The 21,227-nt window shown below is 43.6% G+C and overlaps 1 protein-coding gene across 2 annotated transcripts in view; it reads right to left on the bottom strand.

Moving 5' to 3' along the window:
- MEGF10 (multiple EGF like domains 10) overlaps window positions 1–12,849 on the bottom strand; it is a 365,291-nt gene extending 352,442 nt beyond the window's left edge. Inside the window, exon 1 of one of the 2 annotated variants that reach the window (XM_053220384.1) lies at window positions 12,755–12,849. The gene's annotated coding sequence lies outside the window, so the exon portion shown is untranslated. The remainder of the gene's footprint in view (window positions 1–12,754) is intronic. The other variant, XM_053220383.1, reaches the window with a different exon arrangement.
- Window positions 12,850–21,227: the final 8,378 nt, after the last annotated feature.

Below are 21,227 nucleotides of genomic sequence, written 5' to 3'. Positions count from 1 at the left end.
CATGTTCCATTTGAAGGAACAGTATGTGGAAAATAAGAATATGCAAGGGCATGGCATGTTTAGAAACTTGCAGGTGGTTTTGTGTGGCTGGAGTAAAGAACATGCAGCCAAATAGATTTGGGGTCTACGCTGCGAGGGACCTCAGGCAATGTGGTTTTTCCCCCTTGTGACCATGTCCTCCTTTACTTCTTGCCCTCATCCACAGTAAGCCCTTTGGGTTCAGGATCCTTCAGGGGTATCTGGCCTCTCTATCCCATCCTCCTTGGTCCTTATAGTCCTCAAGCATGCTAAGCTCAGCAGTACTCTCCAGCAACCCTGCGGGACATTCACATCTTTAAGGCCAATGGGGAAGGGGGCCATAGGTAAGACGGCCCATTTGTGTGGCTGCAGACATCCTGAGAGCTATGTGTCCTCTGTGTCCTAGGGTTGCTGATCCTTCTCCTGGGTCACCAGTGAGAGAAGTTCCGAGAGTTTAGAGTCTGCTGAGCTAAAAGAGAATCCATGGCCTGGCCAGAGACCCTGGGAGTTTGTTCTTTCGGAGCACTTCCTGCCTAAGTATAAGCATGTGGTTGTAGGTGTACAGGAAGTGCAGAGGCTTCATCCAAACAACACATTTATGACATTAGATTTTCAAACAAGCAGGGGCACCTGGGTGGCTCAATTGGTTAAGCATCTGACTCTTGATTTCAGATCGGGTCATGATCTCACAGTTGGTGAGATCAAGCCCTACATCTGGCTTTTTGCTGACAGCAAGGAGCCTGCTTGGGATTCTCTCTCTACCTCTCTGTCAAAATAAATAAAAAACATTAATAAAAAAAAAAGAATTTCAAACAAGTAAATAAAAACCCGTATACTTTCAGGGTGTTAAAGTGTTGGCTGACGCACCATGAAAACAGTAGATGTTACATTCCAAAGGAGTTACTGCATCACATAAACACTGCTGGAGACTGACAAGACAGGATATCTGGAGGATTTTTGTTTTTCTTTTTTAAGTAAAGGGTTCTTTCACTTCTCACTAAAGTAAAAGGTTGCGGTCACCTAATGTCAAGAGAAAGGGACGTGCGGGGGACTCGTCAGAAAGCCTGATGTGTGTCCCAAGGTAGTAGGGAGAAAGAACGCAGCGGTCTAATGCCCTGCTGGCAAGTCACGTGAGAGACGAACTAGCAAGCCGCTCCGATTGCAGAGTGCAGACCTGCCATCGCTCTGAGCTTCCCCAGAAGAATAGATCAGATGTGGGTCCAATGTGAGAGAGGGCAGGCTGGGGGGGCCTCAGGAGAGAAGCAGGGATAGAATCCTAGGCTCCTTGGGGCTGAGGAAGCAAGCAGCTATTGAGATGGAGAGTGCATTTGCCGAAATCAAGGGAACTGCAGGTGAAACATCTCCCAAAACCCCGCAAAGGCCCCTGTGAAATGTCTACTGTAAATGTCTACCAGGCCTGGGAGGCTGGAAGCCAGCTCACAGCTTCACCACTCAGTGACAACACTCCGGCCCCTGACCACGTTTTCTGCCTTTTCCCATCCCAGTTCTACAAGAACCAGAGCTTCCAGGAGCAAGGAAAGAAGGCCTTCCCCTTCCACAGCTTCCCACCAGCACATGGCTTCACACTACCCTGCAGGTAAGACAACTTTAAAGCAAGTTCTAACTTTTGATTTTTGACATAGCAACAGACACATTAATCACAGCTTAAAGTGGACACGGTGGGGCACCTGGGTGGCTCAGCTGGTTGAGCAGCTGAGTGTCCAACTTCAGCTCAGGTCGTGAACTCGTGAGTTCGTGAGTTCGAGAGTTCGAGCCCTACACTGGGCTCACGGCTGTCAGCCTGTCAGCAGGGAGCCCTTTTCGGATCTTCTGTCCCTTTCTCTCTGCTCCTCCCCAACTTGCGCTCTCCCAAAAATAAGTAAATATTTAAAACAATAAAAATAAAAATAAAGTGACCACAGGACTTTCTGCTGGCTGAGAATACTTGGAAGAATCCTGACACTTACTACAGTTTTTATTTTTTATCCTGAACAGAGTAAGAAATCCCACCACTGAATACATTTTATAAGGATAGCGGGAGACATAAATAAAGATGCTCTCTGATTGTATTCCACATTCAGAGTATTGATTATATGTGCCTAATGTTGTTTTTTTACCTATAGATATTCTGTCAATCTACTTATTAATTCATATTTGAGACAGGAATGTGGTCATGTGACTAAGAATCCTGGAGGGATTTAGTAAACCCTCTGTTCCACTAGTTGAAAAATAGAAAGGTAGATATCTAGAAACACAGCATCTAATAGGTAGTTTGATTATCCCCCTGTTGATAAGTATTAGACAATGTTCAGTAATTATTATAGTTGTTTTCATACTTTTCCTTTCTGAAATTATGTTTGCAGGCATCAATTTGTTTTTACATAAAGACTAATTTTGACTCAAAAAGCTCATCATAATATTCTCCCACTTCCAAAGTAAATACCAATATAAACTTTTTTTTTCCTAAGCTAATGCTTTAAAAAGGAGTGGGGGGGCACCTGGATGGCTCAGTCAGTTAGGCATCTAACTTCAGCTTAAGTCATGATCCCACGGTTTGTGAGTTCAAGCGCTGCACTGGGCTCTGTACTGACAGCATGGAGCCTGCTTGGGATTCTCTCTCTGCCTCTCTCTCTCTCTCTCTCACTTTCTCTCTCAAAATAAACAAACATTTAAACAATAAAATGAAATAAAAAGGAGTGGAATAAACAATTGCTGCTCTTGGTTACAGTGTTGCTTTCTCCAGATGTCTCATACAACATTAAAAGGGCTTACTGGAAAACATCCTTTTGGCCAATTTATTGCAGGAAGCAGGGGCTCACTCAGACTAGGGTTGTTCTGTTTGTTGATAATAAATGCAGCAACTCATGGAAATCTGACAACAAGAATCACAGTGGGGCCGGGCTGCAGGAAATAGTCTTGGAGAGCCACAGAAATGGAGGCAGCACCGTTGACATGGTGCCTCAGCCTCTTTCTTTCCCCTCCTGACTCACCAGCTCCCCTCCTTACTCACAGTATCTGCTTTCTCATCACTGCAGTTTGCCCATGCCCATCATTTCTGCTGATCCTTGTGTTCAGCAATACAGGGGTCTGAGTCTCCAGCTTCGTTATTCTGAAATCCCAAAAGAGGGATTTTACTCAGCTTGTTATTTACTAGCAGCCACCCAAGTCGTGTTGGCTGGCTGGGACTATCGCCGAAGCCACCCTTGGATCACGTGCCTATCCTTGATCCAGTCAGCTCGGGGAGCCAAGGTGAGGTGGTGAGCAAATCAGTCACTGCCCACTCAGCAGAGACTGAAAAGATGACTGGTAATGATCGATCACGCAGCAGGTTTGAGAGCATGTCACTCCATCATATTCAAGAGAAGTCAAGAGGAACAGTTTCTAAGTTGATTTATGTCCTACTCATGGGAGTAATGAGGATTTGAACCAGGGCAACAGGAGTTAGACAGAAAGAGGTATCAAGACGCATTTCAGAGAGAGGTTGACAAATCTTCATGACTGACTGGAGAGGTTTGGGGGAGAGAGAGTAGAAGACAGCATGAAGTCTGAGACGACCGCCAGCCTTCTTGCTGTGGCTACTGGGTAAATCCTAGCACTTACTTTTCTTTGAGACAGAGAGCATAAAAGGAAGGGAGGTTAGTTTTTGGTTGTGCTTGGTGGATGGGAAAGGTGGGACAAGGTGAATTTGCCATGCCTGTGGGATATCCAGTAAAGATTAAAGTTGGAAGTTCAAATCAGAGGTTTGGGCTGGAGGTGCAGATCCGAGAGTCCCCATAATATGGCCGGAACTGCATCCATCTAGCACAGGCAGAGAAAAGTGAGCTAGGACTAAGCCCAGGGAAATACCAAACTTGACCATATGGACAGAGGAAAAACCAGGAGAAGAAAAAGAGAATAAGAGGAGTGGGGAAAGGTCATCTAATTTGTATTCTTTGCTGCCTTTGATTATATGATAATACCATGCGCTATTCTATGCAGTGAGGACAGGGCAGCAGATGGACAGCCAAGGGTCCTACTCAGGGGCTTGCATTCTAAAGGGAGAGATAAGCAACAAAGTTATTACATCAATGGAGAAGAGCCATTTCTTGACAGTCAGAAAAGGGAATTTTCCCCAGACTAGGTGACAGTATCTAATGTCAAAAGAGCTAGGATGAGGAATTAAAAGAAGATGACACTGGACTTGAAAATTAGTATATCAGTGCTGTGTTAGACTGAATAACGCCCCTCCCCCCACAAAGGTATCCAGGCCCTAATTCCCTGGAACCTATGAATGTTACCTTATATACAAAGGGTCTTTGCAGATGCCATTAAGTTAAGGATCTTAAGATAGGGAAGCTACCCTGGATTATGCAGGTGGGTCCTAAATCTAACCACGAGTGTCCCTGCAAGAGGGAGACAGAGCTACTACAGAAGATGAAGTATGAGATATGACAACAGAAGCGAGAGGCTGGGATGATACAAGAAAGGGTCATGAGCCAAGGAACCCAAGTGGCCTCCAGAAGCTAGAAAAGACAAACAGATTCTCCCCTAGAGCCTTCCGAAGGAACGTGTGTTGCCAACATCTTGACTTCAGCCCGGTGAAAGTGATTTAGGGCTTCTTCTGACCTATGGAACTATAAAAGAATAAACTTCTTTGTTCTACACCACCAAGTTTGTGGTAATTTGTTGCAGCAGCAGTAAGAAACTAATACAAATGATGAGTCAATCTTATTAAGAGAAATTTTGGTAGGGAAAAGGAAGAAGATATAACCTGAAAGAAATTTGCAGTAGGATGGGAAGTGGAAGGTGCAGAAAAGGCTGTAGAGTGTCTATCTTTCAGGAAGTTTTCAAACATATTTTGTTTAAAGAGGACAATTAAGAGAACAAAAAGCATCAGAAGAGCTGAAGAGTTGATTAACCGATTAGCTCAATACTCGAAAATGGCAAGCCATCTGTGAAAGTACCATAACTTTTAGCTTATCTTAGAAGAGCTAAGCATTTAGGCAGTAGTTCGGGGGTTCGAGAGTGACTTTGATACTGGAGAGTAGACCATGGCAACCCATCCCCATCCACAGACGCACATACCAGACCCAGGGCTCTTGTTCACCACAGAGACCAAAATATTTTGACACTGGGACCCAGAGTCCTGCACCGGGCACAGATCTTCTATCTCTCTATTAAACAGGAATCCATGAACAGTGAGGCACAGCCAACAGACAATGGTCTCATCTAGCTGGTCTTTCATTTAGACGCTGATGTTCAGCATTTTACCTCCCCTCTCATGTTCAAAAAGAATGACCACCAAAGCCAAAGTCCTTTGGAGTTATGAAGGATAGAAGGAATAAAGCTTCAGGAGAAGGGAGAAACATTAAAATCACACAAAACATGGAGAAGAAAAGCTCATAGGAGCAGCACCAGCCAAAAGATTGGACACAATAGGAAGAATCCAGCCAAAGGCCCACACTGAGTGGCAAAGGCATCCTTTCTTCATGCCAAAATGTTATATTTGAACTATTCCTGATGGAAAGCTTTCACCCTTAGAAACAAGGTAGGGCTAATATTAATTGAAGCTTTTCTTAATAATTTGGAAACACTAAGAAAGAGAGAGGATACAAGTTAAAGGAAACTTCAGGCTATGGCCTCATTGTGCTACTCACAATTCAACAACACAATCCAACTCCGCTGGGAAACCCTGATAGGCTTTACTGCAGCACTGTATTGCACAGAAGACCCCCAGCAATGATCCCAAGTCGTCTTTTTTTTTTTTAAGTTTATTTATTTATTTGGGGGGGGGGGGCGGTGCAAAGATACAGGGAGAGAGAGAATCCCAAGCAGGCTCCTCACTGTCATCTGCATAGAGCCCAATATGGGGTACAATCCCACAAACCGTGATATCATGACCTGAGCCAGCTGAGAAACTCCCTTATTCCTCGGCCAGGCAAGTGAGGCAGTGTCATATGTTTTTTTTGTTAGGAATGTAATGCTAAGAAGTGAAAACGGGCATCTATTCATGACCTGGTAAAAAAGAGCTGTTAGAAGTTGAGAAGGAACTGCCAGAGGAGCTAAGTTTCAGGATTTAAGTCCACCTCCCCCTATGTTCTCTTTGTAAAGTTATCCCAAAGTAAGGCCAGCATCACTCTTTTAAGGTTGAAGGAGATTAAGACATTCAGAAATCAGATTGTGGGATTTATTCCCATTGTGATTGCTGACTTCTAGTATCAGCCTTTTGTTCTGCATGACAGCTCTCATCTTGCAAACTAGCAAGATTCTTAAATTTGGCAAGGATCCTGCTCTGTGAAGTATTTTCAAGTTAGAGTTTTTAGCAATGTCACATTTCTCTAAGCCCTTAAAATAAAGAAAAGGTTGCAAGGGCAAAAGAAGCAATGGAGTTCTCACCTACTAGCATAAAACAACTTCCCAGCTGGCAGGTGCAACATGTCCAGGGTGATCACAGTCTTTGAGTTACCAAAGGATTTTATCTTTTTCTTTAAACCTCTTTACCAAGTAACTATAATAGCTAAAACATAATTATCTATTTCCCCCTTTTGCTCGATTCATTTAAAATGGTATTTTCTAGAGACGCCTGGGTGGCTCAGTGTGTTAAGTGCCCGACTTTGGCTCAGGTCATGATCTCGTGATTCGTGAGTTCGAGCCCCGCGTTGGGCTCTGTGCTGACAGCTCAGAGCCTGGAACCCATTTCCGATTCTGTGTCTCCTGCTCTCTGCCCCTCCCCTGCTCACTCTCTGTCTCTCTCTCCCTCAAAAATAAACAAACATTAAAAAAAAAATTTAAATAAATAAAATGGTATTTTCTATTTGTATATGTGTGATTACATAAAAATGCAATTATTACATTTCTTGATATGTTCTATAACCTATACACCAAGTGAGACCCAAGAATGCCTTCAAGAGAAATAAAGGATACTGCTGTCATTCTCCATACATTTTCCAGGAGTAAGAAAGAGTAGAACAGATAATTACAAATATGGAAGAAGCAGCATCACTTTGCCAATGGTTAGGAGAGCCTACAATAATGTGCAATTCCCTACTTAGACTTTTTCGTTATGCTGAACATTGAAACAAAGATAATGATTGGGAGGAGAAAAGGGAAAGGAGGAAACTGAAACACTGAATGTAAGGAGTTCATTTAAATGGAGATGTCGCCTCACCCTAAGGGGGCAAGCAAGAGTGATAATCCCACGGGCACCCTGTTGTCATTTTTTTTTTTTTTAAACCATGGATTTGGGATCCTTATAAATGTTCCTTATTGTTGTGAAGTCAAGAATGGTTTCTCCTGCTCACAAAACATGATCACTTTCTATTGGTATTTTTTAGTGTTCTGACTGGTTTTGCCTATCTGGAAAAGATACATCTTCAACCATTGGAAATAAATCTTTTTCTTCTCTGCCAAGTCCGTAATATGATCCTTTTCTATCACTGACAGCACCATCAGATAAGTAGACATGCCTTGCTTGGTTAGAAGTATGCTGAGATTTTTAGCAGGAGCAAGAATATAGTTAGAGACCCAGATTAAGACAGGTTCAGCACACTTTAAAAATTTTCGGTTCTGTACTGGAGGTATCCTCTTGAGCCCCAGTTTGACTATGGGACTCATTCAGGGCTGACATCCTTCCAAATCAGGTGTCTCAGGAAATGGAGAGAGGAGGGCTTTAAGACGGGCTGCAGCAAGTGAAGTTTAGATGAGACTAGATGGGTGCAGCGTTTTGGTCTCTTGAGATTCTCAGGGTCTTCTCCACCCCCTCAAACTAAAGATGAGTTTCCACCAGAATGAACTGGGGAGGGGGAGGCAAATCTGAAGATGAGCAAACCATAGTGCCATTCAGAGGCATCAGAAACTAAAGTCTGAGGGGCGTCTGGGTGGCTCAATTGGTTAAGCAGCCGACTCTTGATTTCAGCTCAGTCCATGATCTCATGGTTCGTAAGTTCAAGCCCCACATTGGGCTCTGTGCTCACAGTGCAGAGCCTGCTTCAGATCATCTGTCTTCCTCTCTCTCTGCCCCTCCTGCACTCACACTCCTTCTCTCTCTCAAAAATAAATAAATGTAAAAAAAAAAAAAAAAAAAAAAGGAAAGAAACTAAAATCTAAGATTCTGCAATAGCACAGATTTTTTTTTCTTATTCCCTTTCATCACTTGTGAGTAAAATGTAGAACAGGAGAAGGGGAATAACAGTTACACTACCTAGAGTTGTATGGCATTTTCTATTTTTCCCCAACTTTTATTTTTTTTAAACTGTTTTATTTTATTCTTTCAGCAATCTGTGATATAAATAGAGCCAGTATTATTATCTTTATTTCTGAGATGAGAACAGTGAGGCCCAGAAAGGGGAAGTGACCTCCATCAAATCATGCAGTGACTCAAAGACGGCCCAAGGAATAATACCCAGTTCTGCTCTCATTTAATCCAAAACATTTACCCTACTGGCTTTAAACGTCCCTTTCCTCCTTCGTTTTTGGTGGCGGTTCTCTTTTGAAACGATCCCTCGCCAACTGTAGAGTGAAGACGGATCCATGTTCAGAGTTGCAGAGAACTGTTGTTTAAAGGCCCCCCCAAGGGGCCTGTTTCCATTGCTTACCTGCAAAGCCAATGTTTGAACCTGTGACGGAAGTCCCTTAGAGGCATCTGTTGGGATTGCTCCCACCCGAGACGGCTGTAATTAGCTCTGCTAACAACTGTGATTGAACAGGGTTTGTTGTAGTCATTGTTCACTGACAGGCACAGAAAAGAGCCACATCTCAGCAAGTGGTGTTCTAAATGGTGTTTCCTGCTTGGTTAAACTCACATACGGCACTTGTCAGGGATGCTATTCCCAAACTCGGCTAGCAGCAGGCAACGTCATTGCCAACACCTTCCAGAGCCCATGGAGAAGGCCATGACAGATTCTCAGGGAATGCACTGCCACGCAATGGGAAAGACTGTCTCTATTTGACCTTGCCCAGGATCTGGCTGCCCCTCCTTCTTATGGAAAACACAGGTGTGGGGCACCTGTGTGGCTCAGTCGGTTAAGCGGCCGACTTCAGCTCAGGTCATGATCTCGCGGTCCGTGAGTTCGAGCCCCACGTCGGGCTCTGTGCTGACAGCTCGGAGCCTGGAGCCTGTTTCAGATTCTGTGTCTCCCTCTCTCTGACCCTCCCCCGTTCATGCTCTGTCTCTCTGTCTCAAAAATAAATAAAGTTCTTTTTAAAAAAAAAAAAAATTAAAAAAAAAAAGAAAACACAGGTGTAGCCTGGCATGATTAAGGGAAAAGGCAGTCTTTGTATTCCTGATCCTAAAGACTCCCACAGTTTCAGATCTCCCCTTTGAGAACACTTGTAAGCGAAAGTTCTAATGTGTGGTACATTCGGCCCATGCTTTTCTGAGACTGTGCTCTTATTAGAAGCAAAACAAAATGCTGCTTATGAACACCTGCTGGTGAGCACCAAGCCAAGAGGCAGCGTGGGCGTTGGATGAGAGGTGTTGCCCTGGCAGTAAATCTAAGTTGCTCACACCAAAGTAAGGGTTTCTAGGGAAGCTATCTGAGCAAGAGGCAAATACTTAGTCATTCAGAGTAGGCCATAAAGGAGTGCTTCTTTCCAACAAGGGAAGGTCTGATTCCAAAGAGCTTAAAAAATGGTTAGCATTTCTCTCTTCAATCCATCCTTTTATTCACAATATATATTTCTTTGTTAAGAAATAGGAGGCTCTGTAATCAAACCCTTGTTGACAAGTTGTTAAAGAGCTACAATTTATCTGCTTGGTGTTACTTCAACAATAGTTTTTGCATTATGATTCTAAGTCACTTAATAAAAGAGTACCCAGGCCCTGGTGTGGTCTAAAATACTGGAAGCTTTGGTGGCTCAGTCGGTTAAATGCCCAGCTCTTGATTTCAGTGCAGGTCATGATCTCACGGTCTTGACATTGAGCCCTGCATCCCAGCTCTGTTCTGAGAGTATGGACCTTGCTTAAGATTCTCTCTCTCCCTCTCTCTGCCCTTCCCCCATGCTTGCACAGGTGTGCTTATGGGCACACACTCTCTCTCAAAAAAACAGAACAGAATAGGGGCGCCTCAGTGGCTCGGTTGGTTAAGTATCTGACTCTTGGTTTCAGCTCAGGTCATGATCTCACAATTCATGAGTTTGAGCCCCTCTGCTGACAGCACGGAGCCTGCCTCAGATTCTATCTCTCCCTCTCTCCCTGCTCCTCCCCCCCACCCCCCGCCACCAAGTAAATAAGTAAACTTAAAAAAAAATAAAAATAAATAAAAAATAAATAAAATAAAATAAAAATAAAATAAAATAAAATAAAATAAAATAAAATAAAATAAAATAAAATAAAATAAAATTTGTGTTGTATGTATCTTGTGTCTTCTTACCTACTCCCCAACACCACCAAGTTTTAAGATTCGACTTCTTAAGCATTTCCTATAATCGGTCTCCTTGTTTCAGCGTTCGTTCACTGCTATTGCCGCCATAGTTCAAGGATTTATCGTCTCTTACCTATGTACTGCAAAAGCCCAGTCTCCTAAACGGTCTCCCCTGCTCACTGGCCTCCCACCCCATCTCCCATCCATCTTATCATCACCTCCAATTATCCTTCCAAATCACAGGCCAAATCGGATCACTCACAAACCCATCATGGCTCTCCAATGCCCACAGAAACGAAGAACAAACTAGAGAATTCAGCATCATAGTAAAAGCCCTGCATCTAGCCTCTATATAGTGTATCATTCATGTATCCTAATTCCTACTGATTCCAGATAAATTACCCTTGCATTAAAAAACCATCATTTCGTATCTTGGAGCCTTCCATCTTACAAAATCACCCTTCTGTTTCAATTCAATTGCAGCTTCCTCCAGGAAATTTTCCACCCTTTCTTCCAACCCAAATCAATCACTGTCTCCTCCAAGCTCATAAAGCACCACAGATATGTGTATATATGGTTTATTGAGATATGAGTCACATACCATACAATCCACCCATGTAAAGTGTACAATGTGATGTTTTTTAGTATACACTTGTGCAGTCATCACAACTTTAGAACATTTTAATCACCCCAAAAAGGAATCCTGTACCCATTAAGAGTGCCTTCCCATTTGTCCTCCCCCCGCCCTACGCAATCCTAATCTACTTTCTATCTCTACAGATTTGCCTATTCACAAAGCTTCATGTAACTGGAATCCTACAATACGTGGTTCTTTGTGACTGGCTTTTCTCATTTTACACATTTTTTTCCAGAGTTCATCCATGTTTTAGCACACATCAGTACTTCATTCCATTTTATTGTTAACAGTCCGACGTATGGATACACTATGTTTTATTTATTTTTTAAATCAATGACATTTGGGTTGTTACAACATTTTAGCAATTATAATGCCTCATGTAGACTTTGATTGTCATTTAGTACGTATGGCTTAGTACTAGAGGGTTTCCGTTTGTTTGGCCTGGGTCTGTTTTATCACTTGATGATAAACTCCTATGGACAAAGAACATTATTTTCATTCCGTAATCTCATATGCCAAGTATTCAATAAATGTTTGAAAGATGGATAAATGGGCAGATATCAGAGGTTTTTACTGTCGATTATAACACAAGGTACTCCAAATAAAAATATTAGAGTGGAAGCAGTAATGACACAAGGAGAGTCCCCATAAATTTACCCAGTAAATTATAACAAAAACAGGTGGTTCTTAAATAAACTTTAATCTTGGTGCTATTTCCTGGAACTCCACACATGGATCCTACAGTTGATTTTTTTCATGGAAGCAGTTCCTTTGTTAATAATAGTGGCAAAGTAGGTAAACACAAGCCTGGAAGATGCTAGACTTTTTCTCCTAAATGGACTCCACGGTGTTTTCTTGTTGCTCTTGGCTTGTCTGAGTTTATTATTATCGCCTGTCTAGGACAGTGGTTCTCCACCCTGGCTGACCATCAGAATCCCCTGTGGAGCTTTACAAGATACAAATTATTTGGGTCCCGCCTCCCAGAGTATGATTCTAAGCTTGGGTAGGGATCCAGGTTCTAAAAGCTATAAAGATGCTTCCAATGCATAGCCAATTTCAAGAATTCCTATATCAAAAGTTGCCCTGAGGTTAAAAGAATTAATCACATAAAGCATGTATGAGCACTTGACTCCTAGAGAGTATTTTACTCATCCTGGGATCATGCCCATTAATACTACCTAACATTTATAAGGCACTTTTTATTTGGAAAGAGCTTTGCAGTCATTTTTTCTTAGCTAGGCTTGCATGCTGGGTGACCTTGTACAAATCACATAATCCCTTTGTGTCTTAAACTTCCTCAAATGTAAACTGTTGGCAGTAATACTGACCCACGCTCAAGGGGTATTGTGGAGACTAATGGGGGCTGAAAGGCACTCAGCAAACACAAATGCTACATGCAAGCTTATTAGACAGGTATGAAGACCTAGTCACAGTCTTTTAAAATGAAACAAATTCCAAAATAAACCCAAGCCTTTCCTGCAATCTTCGTCATCATCTCAAGATACTTTCCCAACACCAAAGTACAGTAGTTCTCCCTTTCCAGCAAGACTAATAAAGTGACATAATCTATACTCACAAAGATAGAGCTAATCATGGCAGCAAATATGTAAAACAGCGCTGAAGTATAGTTTGTTAACCTTCTCATTTACCATTCATAATGCAATTTAGAGATTGTATCTAAAAAACACACTCTTCTGAAAAATATTCTTAGAAAAAATTCATGCGTGTTCACACAAGATTGTAAGCTCATGCTACATACTCACTGTTGATGCTAAACCTGAAGGTGCTTTCTAGTCTGCTGGTTGTTTTTTTCATGGCTATATTTAGCCTCTTCTCATCCTCCCCCACGTGGCTGAAAGAATATATGGTCAAAATGAGACTATGAGACCTAGCTCAAGTTGGGGATCGGTGAGAACGGGAGGCAGAGGAAAGTTTCTAACCTTGGAACCAAAGACAGGTCTTGCAAGGATGGTGACCCACAACTAAGAACTCATTTGTAATATATTTTCAGGTTCTTGGAAAAGGGAGTCAGAAAACAGCCATAGTTTTCCCTGTTTCTATTTTGCTTTGAAAAGGCCACAAAACTTTCAGGGGCCAGGTCCAATTACATATCCCAATTCATTTGCAAGTGAATAGTTTCTTTGACTCTGAATAAGAATTAGTGCCCTCATGCCCACCACAGCTGATTTGAGCTATGAATTCTAAGCAAGCATGACCTTCCTGGGGACACTCGACCTCGACTATGCTCTTTTCTCGTTGGACTTCTGAGAGATTGGTTGTATTTCTAAGGGCAGTTGTCTGCTTTAGTTAAGCTCAGAACCTGCTAACAATTAAATTCTATCAAACAAATATTTACTGAGTACTTATACCTGAGGATAATACTGTAGTGATTACCGCAGAGGCCATGAAAAGTACCTTGAGATGCTATAACTCAATGACCTTGGGTCCTTGACCCAGGACAAGACCAACAACCTCCCCACAAAGACTCCCAGGGTTTAGTCAGCTGACATGCCTGTTTCCAGACGCATCCTAAATTGGCCTTCACCAGACATCAAGATGATATGCCATTAACTTCTCACACAGTATTTTGCTCCCTGCAAAATCCCATTAGACCTTGTTCAGAATTCAGAAGCTCCTGTGAAAAGAGCCTCAGTCTTATTGGTTGGGAAAGTTATCTACTGTGCACAGTTTTTGTTTTTTAAACAAGGTTAATTCTGGCATGTTTTGGCCTCAATCATCTTTGAGAGTTTCAGCATATTTGCTGCACATCTTAAGAAGAGAAAGAACCCACGTTAGCTTCAGTTTTAATAGTTAGGAGAAATTAATGCTAATACATGCCTTCAATGGGATTCACTTAGGTATCCTGAACACTTTCTTCCATCAATATGGAAAGTCCCCAGATGTATGTATTGTGGATTTTTCCTCTGTAAAGAGATGCAAATGGTTACAATCAGTTGTATGATTTCCTCTGAGTCTTTCAAAGTTCTGTTTTCTCTGTATCTCAAGGTAAGCATCCCTGCTTTGCAGATCTAGAAGCCAAGACAACATGGATTAGTTTTATCACTTTCCTCAGTGAAGCAGAGACCACCTTGTCCCAGCCCATTGCTCTCCTACAAAGCACAGGAAAAAGTTATGGCATTTTAAGAGAGAAGAGAAATCAGATACAGTTTTCTGGTCCAGGGCTTGTTTTCTTTATCTTTCACAGATTCCTTAAGATCTTGGATGAAATTTAATGATCCTTACATGTTAACTTTACTTTCTTTCAACTTCTTTAAGAAACAAACAAACAAAAAAACATGGAAAAACACTTAACCACTTATTTGTGGATCTCTCTATAACCCGGGTCATAAAATACAATCCGGGCAAAGCCAAACAAGGCACTAGAGGGTTGAGAGACAAGGAGAATGTTACGCATTAGATTTAGGATTTTGAAATATTCCGTTTTAGTGGTTTCCTGTTTTTCTTCACATATAGGGTCAACAGTGGCCTGTCATTTGTTGCAGGTATTTAGGTATTTGCTCTAGAGGAAAACTTCTCTGACTGATCACGGACAGGAATTTACCAAACAAAAAACAAAACAAAAAAACCCACTCTTCCATAATACCAGATCAATGAGAAGTGCCCTATTTCACAAAGGTTAAAATTTTCAGTTTTAATTTTTATGTCACCTAAGTTTTCTCATCTCACCCACCCCTTGAGGGCATCTCTTTATTTCTTTATAGGAAGATTTAAATAAGCAATCGGTTTCCTTTCTAAGCATTTTGGATTAACAATAATACTTCTCTCACTTGTATTTTAGCCCAGATGATTAAACAGTAAAAATGCTAATTAGTAGCCTGTATCTGAAGAGAAAAAGCTATTTCTTAATGGGCGAAATTCAAGCTGAGATGGAGACCTCATAGGGCACTACAATAAACGGGTTGGGTTGCATGCTAAGGGGAAAGGATTAGGGACCGAATTGACCAACTCCGGAGAGAGATTCTGGCTTAGTGGAAACACTAAGCTGAGATCCGAATATATTAAAGATACTGACAACACTAAAGGTATCAAAATGCAGACATTGGTTATCAATCATAGAGCACAATCTGTCTTTGTCTTTCTTACTGACCTGCAGCTGACTTTAGAAATAAAATAAATTACATGCTAAGAAATTAATTTTATTTTTCTTCCATTTACTTTTCCTTTCTGAAAAGACATTGAGCCAGGGTGGAGGGCATATTATTAGATGAGCATTGTGAATACAATGTCCAGAATCTGCACCCTTCTTCCCACAAACACCTATGAGGAAGTCAAAAGTCCTACTTCCAAATTCCACATCTGTCAGTTATGAGCTCCATAATGGTGGGCAAGTCTGAATTTCCAAATGCATTAGTTTTCTCATCCACTGAAGGAGGAAAAATAATATGTATCTTGTTGGAATGCTGTGAAGGTTAGAAAAGCCAGTGTATGAGAAAACATCTGGAGACTAAGTGTATATTAGCACTCAGTGCGTGTTAGAATAATGAGGGAATGGAAGAAGTCAGAGAGGAGTCGAGCTCTCACTGCCCACAGGCTAAAATCTATATATTTAGCCGGGCATTCAGTGTGCTGGAAAATCTGCTTTCTCCTCACCAGCGCTTTTTTGACAAACGTCCTGCTGTGGTCAAACATTCTCCAATACACCTTGAATGTGCCCACCTTCCTTGCTCTGGCATTCACACCACCCTCAGCCTCTCTTTGCCAAAATTCTACCCATCTCTCAAGGGTCTCAAATCCCACTGTCTCCGGGAATGTGAGGGGACTCACCTTCTCCTCCTCTAAACCCTGGTCCTTGCTGGCTACAGCACTCCTGGAGACACCATCCACAAAACGCTTACTGCCCCAGCAGACTCCCTGCACGTCAGGGACCACGCATACAGTACCCATCGCCATACGCCACACACTGTGGTACCTTGCCAAGGAGAGGTGCTGAAAAGACCCGTGATTGAATAAATACATGATTTCTCACCCTGCCCCTGTTGTGCGCTTGGACAAAACACTTTGCCTTCAGTCTCAGTCGCCTCAGCTGTGAACAGAGGATAACAGCATGGATATACTCCCCAGGTGTGCTATGAAGAATAAACCAATGACTGAAAAGCAATTTGAAAATGTAAAATGAAATGCTATATATAAATGTTACATAATCAAAATCATTTCCCTCTGAATTATGGTTTATTTGGCTTTATATCTTGGAATCCTTTGTGGGTTTCAGAATCTCACAGATGCAAAACCATCCACATTAGCACCTAAATTCTCTTGGGTAATAAACGATTGTGCGTATTATAGCTCACGGCTACTTTTCCCTGGCATACTTACACATGAATCTGTCATAATTTGGGGCATTCATAATAACTAATGATACAATTCATTTCTTAAGGATAATCCATTCTTTTCCTTCTTTAGCCAGTTACTGTTCCCACATTGCTGCCTCAAGGGAACTAACTTTCATTAAACCCCAAATCCAGATGATAAGCACACTGTCTAGAAGCCCAAACTGAGGAGGTTATAGTCGTAGACCTGGAAGTGGTTTGGAGTTTTGAAGCACCATTTGTTTTCTGTGGCCATTTTTGTCCTGAATTCTGAACCTGTCACTCGCTTTATTGTATGTTACCAAGTGCTCAATGCAGCCTAACTGAGGTACCAGGCAAGACTGGATTAGCCCTTTCCGTAGGAAAACAGGCAATGCTAGTTGCAAATACTATTACTAAAAGAGGCTGCTGACTTTTAGTCCATAGAAGAATATAAATCTTAGAACAGTCCTTCCACATAGATAGCAACTCTGAGGAAGGAGAGACAGTAGCAACATTAGGGGCTGATTGTGAGCATCAAGTGAGTAATTAGATGGAAGAGTATGGAACAGCGCAGGACATATAGTGAGTGTCAATAAATATGAGGCATTGTTATTATCAGCAGAAGGACCAGTATGAGCCCAGCCCTGTGCTAAGAGTTACACAGAGATTCTTGGTTGAGATTCATAATAAGCTAAGCAGAAAAAACTCAACATTCTTCACCGCCACCCCAATTATCTCAGAGAAGCTAAGCACCTTGTCCGAGGTCTCAAAGTTAGGAAGCAACAGAAAGGAAATAAAACCTTCAGTCGATCATGTTTCTTCAGCCCATATTGTTTGTCCTGTTTCTCAGAACACCCTGCTGTTCTTATTTTTAACTTAGGTTGGGAGTCTGTTTTTCCTTCTTGAGTACATGACCCTCCCTTTCCAAATTCCTCAGTGTTACTCATTCTGAAGTTTTAAAATTAACGGTATTTTTTAATCTCTTCTGGTGGCCTTCTGACCAATGTGTGTAGTTTTATGTGCCAGGCCATCTTCCTTAGATCATTCTAGCCTTTCATCAGAGTTGTCCTCACACGGTGGCATCCATTTTTAACAAGTTCAGTGTAGATTTTTTTCCAGGGCATGCATGAGGAAATCCCAAGTTTGTGTACAACAGAGGCTTCCCTTTCCCACACATTTCTGTTATCACATTTTTCCTTGGTTGGACCTGAGGCAATAGAACTTTGACAGGGGGTGCCTGCAATATCATTTAAACACATGAGATATCATTGTTTTGTGGGTGGTATCACCCTGGCTGCAGACCTTGTGCCAGAGCAATCTCTCTGTTACAAAAATAGCTCCTAGTTGCGGACAAACACCATACTTGAGTTTGCAAAATCACCTACAAGATATTTTGTCCTCTCTAGGGGAATTAATATTTCAGAGTGCCTTATCATGAGTTATCTCTTCTTTCTGTGAAATTAATCAGAAGGATTGCTGTTTTGTAGCTGGAAAACTCAGGTTAATGGCTTGCCTGTAGTCCTAGAACGAACCTATGGCAGGGCTGGTATTAGAATCTGCTGCTTCTGATTGCATTTCTTTGCTAAGGTCTTTAGCTCAGCCTGTTCAATTTCTGAATAATTTTCAAAGTGAATACATGATGAGAGAGGTGGTGGAAACGGAAAATAGGGAAAAACACTATTCAGTTGAGCAAAGCTCCCAAAACAAAGAACAAGGACAATCAAAGAACAAGGTAATCAAAGAACAAGGACTGTGAGGACCCTTTTCCGTCATTTCCATGTATGGCATAAAAGGACAATAATCCAACGAGATTAGAATGAAGAGAAATTCCAAGTGTAGAGAGGAACTGTTCAGACCACACTGTTTTCCTGTTTCAACATCATTTTGTTCTCCTTTTCAACAATCACTACTGCTATAAATGGCATGAACTGGCAGTGCTTTTTAACCGCTGTCACAGTGTCCCCCTTAAGCAGCTAAACAGAGTGGGTCAATTCTGCCACTGCTGTTTTATGGAGAGGAAGCAGGGGTAAACAGAGGTTAAGTGACTGAGCACTCACAGCTCAGATTAGAACCCAGGACTCCTATCAGTCACATCCTGCTGAAATTTACAAGGCTCCAAAATGTTGTTTCAGTGTCAGAGATGGGTGACAGTGCCTGAAGGGAAATTTGCTCATCATCCACAAAAGGACCAGCCCAGCTTCCATGGCCTCAACTCAGTCTTCTCATTCCCAAGCCATTCCACAAACTTCTTCATCCTTTTGAAGGAAAGAAATTGTCTTCACTGAAATAGGTTAGTACTAAGCAAGTGTCTTCTGTGTCTAGATTTCCCTGCTTTTCTATTTATTTCATACAGATAGGACTACAATGCGTTCTTATGCAAGTAAATCTCATTTTTTTTCCTTGTAGAATACGGGGACAGCCCAAACTCAAGAGATCACTGGGAGAACGACAGCCAAAGGATTAAGTCTGTGCCAGAGTGACAAACTCCTATCAAACACCAATTACAACAGAAGATGGTACGGAAATACGAATGTAGTCTAGATGTGCTGTCTCTAAATGCCATCCACTCCATAAAGGAAAATAAAACCAGTTACTTGTCCGAAACCCCATGGCAATTATGTCTGTATGGAACAAAGAGATGGAAAACCCTGGAAATCAGGAAATGGAAGTCCCCCATCTAGTTCTTATTTCCTAAAAAGAAACTTCCTATTTCCTTGTTTCATCATCTAACACAAATACTATAGCATGTACAGTCAACAGCCAATGTTTAGCTCCTATTACCAAGGTGATTTTTAAAATACTCACTAGCATCTGTGAAAAACCTTCACAGGGTGTTAACATGATAAACACTGTTGGCAAACTTTTCGTCTAGTTATAGACAGGAGTTGGGGAGTGGGGTGGGGTAAGTAATCCAAGGAAATATACTTTTCCCCTTATCTTCCAACCCCAACCTAGGCAGAGATCTGGTGTATATTCCATTCAGTTGGTCTACAGCTCATTCCTTGTGGGCAAAGGCCATTCTCTCAAGCCAGTCAGCAGTATGGTAAACAACTGCTTACCATGGAATGGGCTGGACTCCCTTGGCTACACCAGTCCTTTGATTCACTAAATGAGTAATTTCTGCAATCCAAATCGGTTTTTAAGGCCTACTAAGGACTGTCCAGAGCCTGATTTTCTTGCTTGACAACCTGTCTTAGGGACCTTTCCCTGCTGAGACAGGGAGCTGAATAGACACAAGTTGAAACTCAAACCAGGCCAGAGAGCCCACCTCAGAGCTGTAGCCTTCCCTGCTGGAGTGGCCATTTCAATTCCTTTCCAGCTACAGGCCTTTTGCCTTCCTTCTTGCCAATGACCCTCATCAGGAGGGTCAAGCAGCTACCGCAATAACACCTGTAATAGTCCATACTCCCTCACGCACAAGAAACTAAAACCTTCAGGACTTGTGAATCTGAGGGAGCCAATGGTCAGTGATGAAGGTGTCAGGGCACCAGAAAGCTTGACCCTTTTCCTACTACGCGTAAGTTCATTTTACTAACACGGTTTGAGTGCCTACCTATGCCAGGTGCAGTTCCAGGCACCCATTGGCCGCTCAGCACCCAAAGCTATGGGTCTACAGCTTGCTAACATTCTAGGCCTCAGCCTGGAAAGCAACACCCAACCCCGTTGCTTTTTGACCCTATACCTACAGCTCCGTGTATGTGTATACTTCAGCCAAGGTAAGGGCTTAAACACAGGGTGAAGAGCATCCCTGCCAACAAAAGGAGAAGTGACCGGGCCGGCCAGGAAGGACAGAGCCTACTCAGAGGGGCTACTGAGCTGCGACCGACCAGAAAGCTCAGGATCCTCCGGTGCCCGCCGCTAGGGAGGTCTCTGAGCTTGGTCCAGGAACATCCGAAGGGGCAGGGGACGACAGCGTGCATTGTGGGCACTTGTGGCTCGCTTGGAGGCGTTCCTGCTCGCGAGGATTGGGCGGCCCTGGCCCTCTGGCGGACCCAAGGAACAACAGCAGCAGGAGCCATGCTACGGAAGTCCCCCGACAGAGCAGCCCGACCCTAGGTTGGGTATCGAGGCCTCCGGCGCCGTCTAGCGTCCGAGCCTCCCTTTCGCCCCCGGGCTCTGCCCAAGCGCCTCAGGCACTTTGGGCCGGGAAGGGGGCCTAGGCGCCGGTAGGCTTCCCTCCTAATGCTGCTGTTGGTATGAAAGCACGGCTGAGGAGGGGACGTGTATTGAACTTTCCAGGAGGTCCGCAGAGTCGGAGTTTTGTTTTGAAGATAACCACCAAACCGCAACCAGAACCTTTTCCACGGAGCCCGGAGCTCCCAGTTCCGGGCCCGGGCCTCCAAAGGTGACTGGGTGAGGCGGCCCGGGACTCACCCTCTTTGGGTCTCGGTTTCCTCGCTGGGGCTCCTTTGGGGACGCCAAGTTGGGCGCCTCCCGCGGACACCAGGTGTGGGCGTTGTCAATCCGGAGTCCGTCCGCGCTGCGGCTGGGCTTCTCGCTTCACAGCGCGCCGACACGCTGCGGCTCTTGGGGCTCTGGACGGCCCCAGACCTCTCTAAGGCAGGGGCCTTCCGGGGCCGCCACTTCCCTCCCGAGGCACCCGGGTCGCGGGGCAGCTACCCCTACAGCACCAGCCCGCAGCCCAGGTACCCCACCGCAGCCAACTTCCCCGCCGCCAGCGCGTCTCAGATCCAGCCCTCAGCCTCAGGCGATTGGACGGCGGCAGCGGGGCGGGGCCGGGCGCTCGGCACTGCCCGCGGCCGCCCGGATTCCCCGAGTCGCCGCAATTGGCTGCGGGCTCCGCCAGTCACGCGCGAAAGGCGCCCCGCCCCGCCGGGCTGGCCCAGGGCTGGCTCCGCCCCGCCCGCCGCGCGGCCCCGCCTCCCTCCAGAGCCGGGTAGCCTCAGCTCCGCGGTCCGCCTC

This window comes from Acinonyx jubatus, chromosome A1 (assembly GCF_027475565.1).
Source record: "Acinonyx jubatus isolate Ajub_Pintada_27869175 chromosome A1, VMU_Ajub_asm_v1.0, whole genome shotgun sequence".
In the NCBI taxonomy this organism is placed as follows: domain Eukaryota; kingdom Metazoa; phylum Chordata; class Mammalia; order Carnivora; family Felidae; genus Acinonyx; species Acinonyx jubatus.
Note: the sequence above shows the minus strand (reverse complement) of the source record. Positions and strands in the feature narration are given on the sequence as shown.